The sequence below is a fragment of the Miniopterus natalensis genome, chromosome 2 (genome assembly GCF_054644295.1).
Source record: "Miniopterus natalensis isolate mMinNat1 chromosome 2, mMinNat1.hap1, whole genome shotgun sequence".
NCBI lineage: Eukaryota > Metazoa > Chordata > Mammalia > Chiroptera > Miniopteridae > Miniopterus > Miniopterus natalensis.
The window spans coordinates 43,519,029-43,535,925 of NC_142082.1; the positions used below are offsets into that span (position 1 = coordinate 43,519,029).

At 36.6% G+C, this 16,897-nt stretch overlaps 1 long non-coding RNA gene across 8 annotated transcripts in view; it reads right to left on the reverse strand.

The window, feature by feature from the left end:
* The window catches only part of LOC148093675 (uncharacterized), a 260,196-nt gene that overhangs the window by 105,149 nt on the left and 138,150 nt on the right, over positions 1-16,897 (reverse strand). For 2 of the 8 annotated variants that reach the window (XR_015714038.1, XR_015714035.1), the window contains exon 1: positions 13,220-13,864. The exons of the other annotated variants lie outside the window; for them this stretch is intronic. This is a non-coding gene — a long non-coding RNA (uncharacterized LOC148093675). Of the gene's footprint in view, positions 1-13,219; positions 13,865-16,897 lie in introns of those variants that run through there. 8 annotated transcript variants of the gene reach the window in all.

Below are 16,897 nucleotides of genomic sequence, written 5' to 3' on the forward strand. Positions count from 1 at the left end.
AGCAAGTATATTTGCTATGAGATTTTACAGAAATTCATTGGCTAGAGGTGCTACAGACATAGAAGCAGATTTTCGAAACTCAGAATCAACAACTCTTTTTCAAAGAATTGCCTGCAGTTTGTAGTTCAGCCGGACTTGGGGCAGCCTGTGTGGCTCACGATTAGGGGCTGCCCGTCTCCGCAGCAGCACATCCAGTTGTACTTCCTTTTGCTCTTTATCAATTGTGAAGCTATAAAGCCATTTTCCACATCATCTGTAATTGGAAGAGGTCACATTTGTATTTCTCAGTGTGAAAGGAAGAGGGATACCTCCCTCCTAAGTATTTCTCGATTGTATTCACGGTCAGATTTCCCCTCTGCTAAACAGAGCTGGCAAAAATCCAGATTTGAAAGCCACTTGATCACATTGAGAGAGAAAAGAGAGATGTTTTCTGTAGCAGCCAGAATGTTTTAATTTTCAGCTTTCCTGTTGCAAAAATAAATCCCAGGTGTAGTGAAGGAGAGGAAACAATAGAAATAAAAACAGTGACTTAAACTTGTACAACTTGGTTCCACTATTTCACAGCAACTTTTCTCAAAACATCATTAGCTCTACCTCCTGGATGAAAACTGTTTAGTGTATGCAGATTCCTGAATCAGACCACATTCCTCTGAATTAGAAAATCTGAGGAGCAAAGTGTGGGAATCTATATTGTTTAATACATTCTACAAATTATGTTTAGTCACACTAATTATTGTGACTTTTTTGTCCAAAGATCTCTCAATTGTCTACATGACCACATTCCTTGACTCAAATAGTGAAATAAACTGAAAACTCATCCAAACACTTATTGACCAGTTTCCTCTTCACCTTAACAAAAGCAGAAGTAGGGTTTATGATATGCCAGCTGCTATTCCACACACTTTACAAATGTTTACTTAATTCTCATAGAACCTTATTATTCTTTCACTATGTAGATAAAGGAAGTAGAGACATAAAACAACAACAGCAATAAACAAGTAACCTGCGTACAGAGAGCTTGCATAACCAGTCTATACGTAGGCAATGTGGCTTCACATATCTCCTTCCCGCTGTGATATTTTATGACTAGAGACCCCACATTTTGGATGTATAGGTTTTTGTCCAGCTTGCTAGATATGGGTCTCTGTCAGATTTTCATTATTATTTCTTTTGGGAAGCAGACATATTTTCTTTGCTTTTGTTTTTTTTAAAAAATATATCTTTATTGATTTCAGAGACAGGAAGGGAGAGGGAGAGAGAGAAAAAAATATCCATGATGACAGAGTCATTGATCGGCTGCCTCCTGCACACCCCCTGCTGGGGATCGAGTCTGCAACCCCAGGCATGTGCCCTGACTGGGAATCAAACCTCGGTCTCCTGGATCTTAGGTCAATGCTCAACTGCTGAGCCACGCCAGCCAGGCATGTTTTCTTTATTGTGAGCTAGCACATCCTTGTTTTTTTTCTTGGATATGAAATGTAAATGCCTTTCCCTAGTGCAATCTTCTTCAATCACTCTCTTCCTTTATCTCCAGTGACTTAGATACTTTCTTTTTGAAGAAGAAACAGAACACATATTCACAAAGTAACATTTCATCATATTTTAAGTAGAGGAAATACTCCTGTCTCCCTCTATCACACATGATGGTATTTAAGGAAATGCTTTGAAAACCACAAAGGAAAATATCAATATAAGATAAATTAAAGGAGAATAAAACCTAACATTTACTGAGAGATTTCCCTGTGCCAGGCATTATTCTGAGTGTCATTTTTCATATATTAGCATATTGTGCCTTGTTAATAACCCTGAGTTGGGTATCAATAACATTATTTTTTATATACTTGAGAAAGCTGAGGCAGAGTGAGGTTAAGAATAATTGTCATGGCCTGGGAGGGGATGCGTGTGGGGTGGAGGAGGTCAGTGGGGGTGGGGGGAAGGGACATCTGTAATACTTTCAAGAATAAAGATAAATTTAAAAAAACCAATTAGAACATCTAAAAGTGGGCAAGTGGGAGCAAACCAGGAATGTGAGAAGGGAGAAACACTGAGATGAGCCACAGATGCAGCCCTGCAGCTGGGAGCTCATGGTGGGGCTCAGCCCGCAGAGGGGTGGAATCAGGCTGTGGCTGCCACCCCCTTCAGCTGGGAGGAGCAGAGATTCCGTGGGACTATATCAAACTAAAAAGCTTCTGCACGGCAAAAAAAAAGTGCCAACAAAACAAAAAGGCAACCAGCCAACTGAATGGAAGAAGATATTTGCAAATGGCTGTGACAAGGAGTTAATATCCAAAATACATAAAGAACTTGTACAACTCAATACCAAATAACAAACAATTCAATTAAAAAATGGGCAGAGGACCTGAACAGACGCTTCTCCCAAGAAGACACACAAATGACCAACAGATATATGAAAAGATGCTCAACTTCACTAGCTATTAGGGAACTACAAATCAAAACTACAGTGAGATACCATCTTACATCTATTAGAATAGCTATTATCAATAAGGCAAGTATATCAAGTGTTGGAGAGGTTGTGGAGAAATAAGACCCTTATTCACTGCTGGTGGGCGTGTAAAGTGGTACAGCCACTATGGAAAACAGTATGGAGATTCTTCAAAAAATTAAGAATAGAGTTAGCATATGACCCAGCAATCCCTTTTCTGGCTATCTACCTAAAAAACTCAAAAACATTTATTTGCAAACATAGATGCATCCCTGTGTTCATTGCAGCATTATTCACGGTGGTGAAGACATGGAGACAACCAAAGTGTCCTTCGCTAGATGATTGGATAAAGAAGATGTGGCACATATATACAATGGGATACTACTCAGCCATAAGAAAAGATGAAATACTGCCATTTGCGACAACATGGATGGACCTTGAGAATATTAAGCTAAGCAAAATATGTCAGTCTAAAAAAGCTAAGAACCATATAATTTCACTCATATGTGGGAACTAAAACTGAAACTCACAGACACAGACAACAGTCTGGTGGTTACCAGAGAGAAGGGATTAGGATGGGTAGCAAAGAGTGAAGGGGGCCAAACACATGGTGATAGAAGTTGATTTGACTTTGGATGGTGGGCACACAAATGCAATATACAGATGATGTATCACAGAAATGTACACTTACATTTAAACTAAATAAAAATAAATATATAGAGAGAAGGACTGATATATATATACACACACAGACATTTATATATGATGTATATGTATGTACACACAAACATATATGTGATATATATGCAAATATATTATATATATATATCATACATATTACAATCCAACAACCAGAGACGTGCATATTATTACACTTTTCAATCATAGCTACTAAAGTGGTGTATGGATAATAAACCCAGCAAAGAACAGATAGCAGTCTTGCTTTCTAGTTCCGCAACTTAGGATATATATTAACTATCTTTAGCTTAATGTCTATTATAAAAAGGATGGACATTCAGCAACAGCTGTGACCAGGTGGTAATCTAGTTAATATAAAGAATGTAGAGAAGGAGGCATACTTCAGTGGAAAATTGCACAACATTCAGAGTTGGGACAAAGATGAAACATGTGGCTCTGGGATGCCCTGGATCAGGAAAAGCAGGTTGATCTCTGATGTCAATATGATAGAGACAACTCATGCACAAGGTATGTAACTGGATCTAAGCCTTTACTTAAAAAGGCATTAAAGGCATTTACTTCTCAAACCCTGAAATTCAGAGATTCAGAGTTGAAAAATAAAGCTTTCTAAAGGATATGACATACATTTTGGTATTTAAAAAAATTCCATAAAACAATTACTTCTCTCTACTAATCAAAATTTTCCAAGATTTTTCTTAAGATGTATGTTTCTTTTATATGTACATTTGTTTACGTGTGAATATGTATCTGCTTATGTGTGTATGAGTATTTGGTATTGTTAAAACTATTGTAAATATTTGATTTTTATCTTGATAGGGCTTTATTTCAAAGCATAATGATTTGCAGGTGGAAGGACATTTATCTTGTTTCCTGTGTTATAATTATAGTATCTATTGTAAGAAATATGAAAGCTTAATTTAGATTGAAAGAAATGATCAGGACATAACTTAATTCTTGTTTCTATAGGTTTTATTGAAGTAAAAACAAAGCAAATGTTTGTATTTGTTTTGTTAAATGATTAAATCAATATTCTGCAGAATTTAATCAATTTGGGGAGTTATTCATATTTCAAAATAGATATCTGTTTCTTATCTATATCCAGAGGAAACCATATTCAATACAGTCTGTGGAAAATTTAAGATTTTGTTGATATTTTCTGTCTAAACATATGTACTTCCATCTACCTACAAAACCCTAATGGTTTTATTATCATATTATCTTAATTTTAAAATTTGAAAATGTTCAATACAAAGGTAAAAGAGAAAGAAAGATATTGGAAATATATGACAGTTTTATAGTTGTAATAAGTTCTCTTTCACTGGAAAAACCACCTGGGATTATGATACAAGGTCATGACTGGAAGAAAAGATTAAATATTGCAGCACCATTAAAGTCTACAATAACTGCTCTCTTGCACTTTTATTTAAAGGTTATATGATTGACACATTTTATTAGCTAGTTCTATGCCTGTAGTTTTGTCATAGCAATTGCTAAATTAATTTACAAACTTCAGTCTACTTGTTGTGTTTTTATTGCTGTCTCCCTGAATATCCTCCATAAGCAATACTAAAATTCCCTCCAGACAGAGCACTGCTGTTCAGATTTTAATTCTTCCCTTGTTAAATAGTTGTATTTTTATTTTTGTTGTAGCATAGGTCCAGAGGGTAAGCTTCCTTTCAACACGTGCTGTTTATCAATGACTAACTACTTCAGGAAGTAGTCAAATTGCAATGCGTATGAAATGAAACATTTACCGTGTATTGTGATAGAAGATATTATAATCTATTGTGTTCTATAACATTTTAATAATTAAAAAGTGAGTTGGTATGATATGGTCCTTTCAGCTTCCTACTGACATCATTTACTATGAGAGACCAAATTTTCTTTTAAAATAATCAGATTTTTTATATAATTTATCCAGCTTCAGATGAAACCTTATTTCTTTGAGATCTACCGCATTTACTTGCATTAGTACCTGCAGGTTCACACAGAAAGGTAGAAGACGTACAGGGAGGGATTGCCTTTATACCATCTGCTTGAAGAAGGAGGTAAATAAAGGAGAAACAGTAGTTCAGACCTAAAGAGAGAACTTTAATGTAATAACAGGGAAGAAAAACTTAACAAGGAAGGAAATCTCTCCTCAATGTGACTATGTGAGCCTGGCCGGCGTGGCTCAGTGGTTGAGCATCAACCTATGAACCAGGAGGTCATGGTTCGATTCCCTGTCAGGGCACATGCCTGGGTTTCGGCTCGATCCCCAGTAGGGGGCGTGCAGGAGGCAGCTGATCAATGACTCTCTCTCATCTTTGATGTCTCTCTCTCTCTCTCCCTTCCTCTCTCTGAAATCAATAAAAAAAAATACTAAAAAATATATATGACTGTGATTTTCCTTGTTCATATCCAGTAGGCAAAATTCTTTTATCCAGTTTTTTAAAAATTTATCTTTATTGTTGAAAGTATTACAGATGTCCCCTTTTGACCCCACCCCCTGGCCTACGGCACTGTTGTAAAAATCGACCTCAGTCCTTCATTTAGACACAAAATCAGAAGAACAACAGCTACAAATCTCAAAAATATATTTCCTCCTGTTCTAAGTTAAATCATAAACTCTCAGGCCTATGTTCCTCAGGTGCTGTCACATTTTGTATATTGTCCTGAATATAGATTTGCAGTTTGGTATAAACATCTCATGTTTTTAAGATATTTTTAAACATAAATTTAGTGAATATGGAGTAGATATTTTACATGTATTGCTTTCAAAACAAATTATGTGTAATTCAGTCCTCAAAAATCCTGTGTGTAAATAATAAAGGAATACAATGAAGCTCATAGATGTTAAGCCACATAGCTGAGGTAATATGCCACATTACGCAGCAAAACCAGAATAGATACCCACGCCTGGCTGATTCCACACATTGTGTTTCTCTCAAAATGCTCCATTCATTTTTAGTTAAGCTTCTTTCATTTTTAAGGTAAGAATCACTACACAGAGGCATAATATGAATTTCACCTTTTAAAATTTAGATCTTAATACTTTATGTATGATTTCTTATGCTATTAGCTGGGCCCAGTAACCAAGATTCAATTGATAAACTTTGGGCAATGAATTAAAAAAATAACTCCTAGTTTAATGCTTATATTGAAAATTCATTGTATAAGAAAATCCAACACAATAAAATACTGTATTCACCATGATGTGCAGCTCCATGCTCAGAGTCCCTACTTTAGGACTCTTAAATAGTCAGTTACCATGGCAAAAAAAAAGAAAAGAAAAAAAAAAAGAAAAGAAAACCATGTAAATACTGCATATGTATTCTCTTTATTCTATAGTAAGGGATATAAAAATTTAACTCTGCAAAGATCCTGTCATTTGAAATGTAGGTATAGTTATAAAAATAGAAATAAGTAGATTATGAGTTGTGATAAATACCACAAAAAATGCCTAAATCCTATAGAAGTTTAGAAGATTGAGGATCCACTTCTATCTGCATTAATCTGAGAAGGAAGATATTGAAATGAATCTTAGAAAAATGTCATTTTTTTAACAAAAATAAGAAAAATTATGAAGCTAGGAAAACCTTTATACTAACTCAATAAAATTAGAATATTCAAATTTCTGAATATTAGAATTTGGTATTAAAAATACTAATATGTACTATGGGAGTAGTTGCTCAAAATGAGTTGGCTTGGAATATCAATCCGAGGACATAGGATTTTAGGTTTATTTTTAGAAAACATATTTACTTTGAGACTATTATTCTTTTAGACACATGAAGTATGATTGGTGATATGAGAGTATAAAAATGAGATTAAAATAAGCCCTAGCCAATTTTGCTCAGTGGTTAGAGCATCTGCCAGAGAAATGAAGGGTCCTGGGTTCGATTCCGACCAAGGGAACATACCTCAGTTGCAGGCTCGATTCCCAGCCCTAGTCGGGGTAAGTGCAGGAGGCAACCAATCTATGTGTCTCTTTCACATTGATGTCTCTCTGTCTCTGTCTCTCTTCCTTCTACTTTCTCTGAAAAGTAATGTTACACAGAATAATTCTCCGAAAGGAATCTAAGAAAATAGTAGAGAACTCGGTCTTCTGGTATCACTGAGGATCCCACCAAGAAGATATATCACACTCAAGATTAGAAAATTTGAGCATGTGGTAGGCAAAATAATGTCCTCACCAAGATGGCCATGTCTTAATCCACAGAACCAGTGACTATGTTGTCTTATATGGCAAAAGGTACTTTGTAGATGTGGTTAAGTCAAGAATTATGAAAGAGGGAAATTATTTTGGGTTTTCCAGAAGATTAAATGTAGTCACGTGAGTATTTACAAATGAAAGAGGGAGGCAGGGGAGTCAGAGGAGATGTGATGAGAGAAGCAAATATCGGAGTAATAGGGGGCCACGGGCCAAGGAATGCAAGCAACCTTGGAAGTTGGAAAAGGCAAGTAAACAGACTCTCCCCTAGAAAATCCAGTAAGAAAGCCAACGCCTGGATTTTAGGACTTCTGACCTCTAGAAATATAAAATAAATTAGTGTTGCTTTAAACAGCTAACTTTATGGTAATTTGTTACAGCAGCAATAGGAAACTAATACAGAATTCTACATAGTGCGTGCAGGGGAACTTCAAGGGTTAAAGAGGAAACTAGAGCCTGAAGGACATGGGAAGATAGAAATTACCAGAACCCACAGGGACTGAGTTTCCATAGTGTCAGCCACCTTAAAAAAAGTAGTGACCTCTGAAGAGATGAAGGCACATAAAGGTGACTTTGCAAGTCCAGAGACAGGGCAAAAAATATGCTACCAATGCCACTCTTCTGTATTTGATCTCCTACTAAGGCTCCTGTAGGGTGACTCCAACTGGAACCAAGAGGACATGGGAACCTGCTGATTGGGATGGACTGCTGGTTCTGAACGCCTGGTATAGAAGAGTGGAGAAATGGCTGGCTCATCTCCCTCTGGCATTTCTGCATGCTCCCAATGTGCAGAATGTGCCAATCATGGAATTATTAGTGATGGGTCTGTAAGTATTCATTCCTTCTAACTGCCCCTGCATGTATCAACAAGGACATATTTTCTGACCTTGTTCTTGATCCTTTCATTACTTTTATTAGAAAAGAAAGAAAAAGCTATTGAGAATCTAATAAAGTGTTCTCTGGAATTTTTCTAAATAGAACGAAGAAACTACAACAATAATATTATTACAATTGGAATATATAAGTAGCATTTATTGTGAGCTTAGGTCACCTAGTAACTATGCTAGCCACTACACAACCTACATTTATGCCTCCAGCCAACCCGTGGTTTAGACACTGACTTATAGTTTTTTTCAAGAGAGGTTCAAATATTTAAGTTACTTGTCTCAAATCACACCAACAGTACAAGAAACAGCTGGGGGGAAAAGCCCATGTGCTCATTAGCAACACTGTCTCCATCTATGCACAGAAATAGAGTATCTCTCCTATTCCAGTTAAAGTATGAAATATGAACAAGTGTATCCTTAGACTGCCCCACAGTATTTCACAGATATAATATTTAAATTATTTTAGTAAGAAATGAGAATTTTCAAATATCACAGAAGAGTGTTAAAGCAGATACTCATGAACTCTGCATAAAATCTTAGAGCTAATACCCAGGAATACACACTGGCCTACAATGAAACTGAGAAATAGTACTCTTATAAAGAACATGCCTTATGCTTTATACTTTAGTGCCTCAGGTTTTCTTCCAGTGCAAGTTTTCTAATTCTTTTAGCACCTGTGCTCCATGCCATTGTAGCTTGTTTTATTGCACTCTTTGTCCAGAAAAAGTGCTTCATGGTGCATATTCTTTTAAACTATTTAATCAACTTGGAATTATCTCTCTTGGAAAATAAGTTTGAGATCATTGGAGATGTGAATGGCTGTTTCACAACCATTCCTGCTCCTAGTTCTACTGTTTTTTTTACCCATGGGAAAAATAACTAAACTCATAGTGTCTCTGTGCATGAGATTTTTTAATCTATATGCAATGCAGGAGAAGTCAAATATGTAAGCAGGTTCATCCCAGCTATTAGTGAAGGGCACAAGAAATTTCTGGATCTAACAAAGGCCACTGTGTACTGGCTGTCCCCTGAACTCACAATTAATCATATTTGACAACTGACTACAAAATGCAGATTACTTGGCAGATAGCACCTTATGTTTCACATATTTTCCTTCCTCTCCTTGAAGTACACGCTTATTTTCTATTTTCATGAACCTGGTGTTTTATACATATTAGAATCTATTGTACAAAGTTGCTTTAAATATTTGGTACTTATGTTTCCATGTAATTATCTGATAAGTTAGCAATGTGTCAAGTGAGTTGAACTACAGTGAAGGATGTATGATTTCAAGGACACTTATTTTATTTGCAAATGAACATAATGCATCTTTTTGAATGTTAATGTTTATAGAGTCACACTTTTGCAGCAAGGAGGTTAAGTAAGGAATATGGCATGTGCCTCTACCACAGTAAACATTATTTTACATCATTCCAGAATGCAACTGACTAATATATTCATTGAAATGAAAAAAAATAATTTTCACTTCAGAAAAAAATTTTCAACATACAATTAATGCTATATGCCCTACTTACAATCAAACCTCCATGCTTTTATTGTCCAAGTGCTGTACTGTAAAAATGCCTAATTTGAACAAAAATGTAGAACATTATCACAAAATTGGTAGATGTGCAGAGTATTAGAATTGTTTGAAATAAACATGGGATAAAGTTAATCATGTGAGTTGCTTAAGTCATGAAAAATGAAGTAACATTCATATAGCAGGTAGGATTATAGTAATAATCAAGAAAAGGAATACCTACTTCAAAATACCTGTAATTTTGTATTGGCATTTGCTTATTGAGGGTGCAAGAGTGGTATGTGCAGTAGCATATAATATGCGTTCCAGAGCTGGGGTAATAATGATGATTATTTCCACACTCTGGAGTAGAAGACAGTTTTAAGTATGCAAATATAGATCGAAAGACTAAAGAACCACTTTTGGCTATAATTTTTCTTCCATGCCTTATGAATAATCAATAGGAAACCAGCAATCTGAGTTTGGTAATTACTCTCTAAACTTTTATTTTGAAATATACTAGAGTATTCCAAATACTAATGCTGCTTATAGCAATGACTAATTTTAATCAGTCATTTTATGGATGTGGTGATAAAAAAAAAAAAAGGAGATGATTTTTAAAAATCTCAGAGTGAAGTATTTCTTTAAATAGAACATTGCATAAACAGCAAAGTCAGGATCTATTCTGGGTCTAAGGGCAAAATCAGCAAAATAGAACACCGTAAATAGTGTAGTGTTTGTAACTGTAACCAATATGACACACATGCAAGGCTCATATACATAGAGTTATACTTTAAAATCTTCTGCAAAGACTATTTTACCTTAAGCCATTAGATGGAGAAATATAGCAATATATATTTACAAGGTGAAAGAAATTCTACCATCAACACAAAGGAACAAATATACTTTAAAACCCCTCAATAATATTGGAGTGGATAGCTCTAGCTAAAATATGAGAATAGTTCCCCTTTGCCCTAGTTCAGTTGGAAACAAACAAACAAACAAACAAAAACCCCCCAAAAAGACACTTATCATAATACACTATTCTGAAGCCTAGGTAAAATTGTGGCATGGTGTGCAAAGTTGTGTCTCCCAAGTAACAGCCTTTTTTTAAATCCTCACCCAAGGAGATATATATATGTAATTATTATTTTAGAGAGAGAGGGAGGGATAGAGAGAGAGGAGTAGGGTGGGGTGTGGAAAAACATCCATCAGTTGCATGTACTGGTACATGCCTCAACTAAGGATCAAATCTACAACCTAGGTATATGCCCTGACCGGGAATCGAACCTGCAACCTTTTGGCATACAGGATGATGCTCCAACCAACCAGCCAGTGCAGCTACAGCCACTTTTATTATTTATATCTATGATCTGACCACCAGGGGATGTGTACATTTGCTTAACTAATGAAACCACATTGGTATAGCAGCTACAACTGGAGTTAGCACCTGGTTAAACCTATGATAATCTACTGTAATTCTCCAAGAACTACCTGTCTTCTGCACAGGACAAGTAAATGAACTGAGTGGGGATGTGGTGGGAATCACATTTACATCCTTCAGGTTCTTGATGGTGGCACAAGTATCAGCAGGCTTAGTTACTATTGATGTTGCCTTAGTTTACTCTTCTCCTAGGTAAAGGAAGTTCTATTGGCTTCCACTTGGCCTTTGCCACGATGATAGCCATCACTTTACAGATCAGGGAGCCTATGGGGATTCTGCCAGTTACCCTGTGTATTCCAAATACGCATTCCAGAACTGGGGTAATAACCACAAGACAGATTTATAGACCCAGTGGACTGATTGTAAACCAGACCTAAGCTAAAACTCTATTGGTCACCTGACCTCCACAGCCCCTATTCTAAATGAACCCCAGGACATTTTGGGTCTTCTGGAATTGGTATTAGTTTAAAGCCAGTGTCCAGTAGTCCTCAACAGTTTATTTTTACTTTTTTTCTCCAGTGCAGTGACTCTGGTGAAAGGCCATATGTTCCTTTGAGGAAGGCCAGGAGAAAGATTAACAGCCTAAATTTTTGGCAGGATATTGGAGTCCTTCTTCAAGAGAACCTGGTCTCCCCTTCATTCAAAAGGTCCTAGGACTACAAATTGGCTCACATTTAGTAACTGATTAAGGGATCATGACTTTTCTTCACTTGACCTAGAACCTTTCTGCTTATATAGATCCAGCAAAAATTTAATAGGCTTCCTAACTATTTCACTTCTAGGAACACCACAATCAACTAGTTAATAAGTCTGTGTGAGCCAGACTATTGTACTTTTTGCCTTTACTCTGCCCATTAGAGTAACTATCCCCACTTTGTCTTTGGCAGTGGAGTGCTGCCACCTGGCCTCTGCCACCCTGAGATGGAATTACTCCCACTGATTTCATTTTTGCAGTTCAGTGACTCCAATTCCCACTGTAAGGCCTGGATTATAGAGAATAAAGACTGCTGAGCTCTTCAAGGATGAGGGCCACCCCCTCCCCAAATTTATTTCTCACCCTAAAGGTATGTCTCCAGACTCTTCATGCGAGTGAGTAGATCTTAAACAATAAACCCACTCTAACATTCCAGTCTCCCTAAGCTTTTGAATCCCTTCCTCTACTTTAAACCAAGCAGGTCTGGAATTTCCAGCTCACTAACTGTGGGCCACTTCTTGGTCCATGTTCCACCCAACCAAGCAACCAATGAGTCTGAGCCCTTTCTACCTCCCCCAACGGCAACATTAACACAGAATCTTTGCTTAGCGAGCCCACCAAGAAATCTGGCCTGACTCGCCCAGCTGGAGTGGCTCAGCAGTTAAGCATTGACCTAGGATCCAGGAGATTGAGGTTCGATTCCGGGTCAGGGCACACGCAGGGGGTTGCAGGCTCCATCCCCAGTGGGAGGCGTGCAGGAGGCAGCTGATCAACAACTCTCTCACCATTGATGTTTCTATCTCCCTCTCCCTTCCTCTCTCTGAAATCAATAAAGGTTTGTTAAAAAAAATAAATCTGGCCTGATTCAATTTTGTGTTCCTTTCATTACCCTATATCCTTTTTTTTCTTTTTTTTTTTTAAATGTATCTTTATTGATTTCAGAGAGAGGAAAGGAGGGGAGAGACAGAGAGATAGGAACATCAATGATGAGAGAGCCGTTGACTGGCTGCCTAGCCCGCAACCCAGGCATGTGCCATGACTGGGGATCGAACCCTGATCTCCTGGATCTTAGGTTGATGCTCAACTGCTGAGTCACGCCCAGCCGGGCGATTACCCTGTATTCTTAAAAGCCATTCCCATGCATGTTCCTCAAATTTCTTTCTGAATAAATTAGAAAACTAGAGTAGTTGTTTTGGAATATAGAGCACCTCCTCATGGGTCATATTTTGTACCTCATCTTTAGGGGAAGTGGGGACATAAGTCTAGTTATAGGTCTAGCAGCAAAGAGGGGTGGTAGGGTAGATTCTGAAAAGAATCAGCATTGTCTTGCATGGCAACTACCTCAAAGGGGGCTATTCCAGTTTCCTTGGTCAATGCAGGGTTCATCCCCTCAGAAGGAGTGGAGAGGTCACTTTCACTGGAGGTGCAGAAGCTGTTTCCACTGCCAAAGAAGATTAATCAGAATTAGGGGCTCAGTGTCTCCAGCTTCATAAATGTCTTCCCACAGGCACACATCCCAGCTTTCAAGACCCCATCCTTTACCAATATACTCAGTTCCACAGTAGACACACTGACAAACTGGGAGTTCAACTTACATTTTGTATCAGCCAGATGCAGGATGAGATTATGAGTTTGATTTTTAGCAATCTCAGCCCTGATGCTAGAAAAGATAAAGATTTCCTTCAGGGCACACACAGAAGTCTTCAGGACTTTAATACAGTACTTAAACTAGAATAGAAATCCCTGAGCTTTTAGCACTTTTCTTTTAGCACTTTGTTCAGTCACATTAGAAGCAACCAGACAATCGCATCACATTCATGAGTCTGTAAAAATATTCATATTTAGTATATACACAGTCTCCCAGCTCCTTGTTTCATATAAGTGGTTAAGAGAATCCAATGGTGATATTTTGTCTATCTCTTTTGCCATATCACCCCACTGACTATCAGTTTCCTATATTCTACTGGAAGGAGAGTCATTAGCATCCTTACATCTATTTAGATTAGAGAGCCAGTTCCAGAAACCTTCCTGCTCAGGGGAAGGTCAGCATTTTTATTCTATTCAGGTCTTTAGTTGACAGGATGAGGCCCATCCACATTAGAGAGGGCAATCTGCTTTACTAATTTTACCAATTTAAATGTTTATCTCTCATAAATACTCAGAATAATGTTTGATCGAATATCTAGGCACTCCAGGACCTAGTCAAGTTGACACATAGAATTAACCATCACAGCCAATCTGTATTAGCAGTTTCTACTAAATAATACAAGGAGAACACAATTTGTTTTTAGACATACATGAATGTTAGATTTCTATTGCTATAAAACAAACAAGTATAGTGTTTAGACCAACCCACATTAATTGTCTCATAATTTCCTTGACTGCGAATCTGTGCATATCTAAACTGTGTGCTCTTTTCAGGGTATTTCAAGGTTGAAATCAAGATATTGAAGGGGCTGAGTTCTTGAGAAGCTTTGAAAAAAGCATCCACTTCAAAACTCATTCCAGCTGTTGGCAGAAATCATTGCCTTTTGGCTGTATGACTTAGAGTCCAGCTTCTTACTGTCTGCCAAATGTAGGTTGCTCACAGGTCCTGTAGTCCTAGTGCAGTTACCTGCCACTTGAACTTCTCACAAGCAGTTCACAACACAGTTATTTATTCCTTCTTATCTTATTTTTAAAATTATTCAGATAAAAAAACAGATATAGAAAATAGATTAAAGGGTATGTGGGCCTAAAAGAAAGGAAAATCCACATAAGTTATACATTTTGGAGTAGCACAAAATTGTTAAGTAAAACGCAAGAAATGGTGATGATACTATGGAGAGGAAGTCTAGATTCTAGTCATAAATATCTCAATGATTTAAAAGTAACCCAAAGGAAGGCTTACTGTGAATTTAGACTGACATGTATTCAGTGAAATATGAGAAAACTCAGATAATTGGATGCCACCTAAGGCTGGCTTCATGGACATGTGATCTGTGCACTCACACAGGGCCTCACAATTGATTTAATGCTTTGCCATCACCATTTTGCAATTTTTAATAATTTTTTATAAAGGCACTCCATACTTTCATTTAGTACTGGACTCCATAAGTTATGTCACTGGTCCTGGTACCATTAAAGCCAAGAGAAAACAGGGATTTCTCATATGGGTAGAATATGAATGGATCTTTAATAAGATGGGGATTAAAAATTGTTTTTTGTTTTGTTTTGACAACATGGAAGTCATTAATTACTGACTTAGAAAATATCTATGAGAAAAATTTTGAAGGTGAAACCATATTGTAATAAATTATAATATAGATTTAAGGAAACTTTACAGTGATGAAAACTGAAAAGAAAAAACAACCAAAAAAATGTGAGCACAAAAAGAAAGAGAAATATGGGTCAGAGAAAGATTTTTGTCTGTGCTTCTTTTATATATATATAATTTCTAAGGCATGTTTGAATGTAATGGGTAAGAATCCAGTAGAGAGGCAGAAGCTGAAGATATAGTCAAATAGAAGTTAACTAAAAGAATGAGGTCCATGAAAGAAGTCAGTGGAATGAGGCTGAAACCATGTGTAGAAATATTGACATTTCAGTGGAGAACCAATTTCCTTTGTTTTAACAACAGGGAAGATATAGTTACCCAAATTCAGCTAGAATTTTAGATGGGGCCATGAGATGATGGTGTAGTTCCAATATCAGAACCTGCATGCTACCAGGCAATCAGTTCAGACTGTGAAAATTGGCAGGCTGTTGAGAAACGTCAGGAAGACATAAAATCATCACTGCAGAAAGAGAGTGGTGGAAGCTATAGCTTGCCACTTAAATGAAGGAATGACCGCTGAGCTTTAAGGTGCTTCTCTGCCCGATCAGAGAGAAGAAATGTGGAAGTAGGTAAGTCATACATAGGATGAGAGAGAAGTAAAGCAATGATAATTCTACTGCTTATGAAATTTAGTAAAAGGTACATATGGTGAGTATTTGTCTTTAATATTTTCTACAAATATACCATGAAAATATTGAAACATTTTCAGGAAAACATTTAGGACTAGGGTTAGGATATATTAAGGAAAATATTTCATTTTAGTTCCACAAATGGAGGAAGTTTGCTTAATTTTTGGACACATCCACACCACTCCGCAACTATACATCTAAACTTTCACTTTCTATTGCTAACTCAACAAATATAATGAATGAAAAGTAATCTTAAATTAATTAAAGTACATCTATCTTTTCCCATGAAAGAAAATAGTATTTGATAGAGTTGCATTGATGTGTGTCTCAGAAATAAGTGTTATTTTAATTAGGTAATTATACATAATTGTAATTATACACATGCAATTATAATTATACATTATTTGAATTATACTGTACATTATATAATTACACATAATTTTAATTATACATTTGTCATAAAATCTAAAAAGTTAGGGATAAAATACCTACTAATTCACCCAATCCTTTCAGAATTCTACCCAGAGATATCCTTCTCCTAAGAATTATTCTTTTTCTTCAAATTAGTTAAAGAATGAGACTGATTTATGCTCCACGATCTTTCTTTATAGTCGACCCATAGTTCATTTTTTTGTTTATCTGTTAGAGCCTGCTATTATCCCCCTCAGAATGTGTTGTCTGTCATGTTGTGATATGTTTATGAAAATTTCATGTAATGAGTCTCATTTAGGGAAAGTTAGGGTTTATGAATTGAAGCTACATGAGAGATTCCTTTTCCTGGCCTGATTGGTATCTCTGGTGTTGACAGTCAGAATGGAAGCCCACAGAAGCGCTGCTGAGGACTTGTGACTTTCAACATCCTTGACTTACATTACAGCCCTGACTAGGTTGGAAACTTGCTTTTCTTCAGTCCTGAACTGATGACACAGCTACTAGAATACTAGGGTGCAGATGAGAGGGTCAAAATTGATGCTACTCTCACAACCACTAAAATGGCATTTACTCTATATGCTGGGTTTTGACATCCAGATCATTTCGGAAGATACTTTTAACTTGAAAATAAATTGAATACAT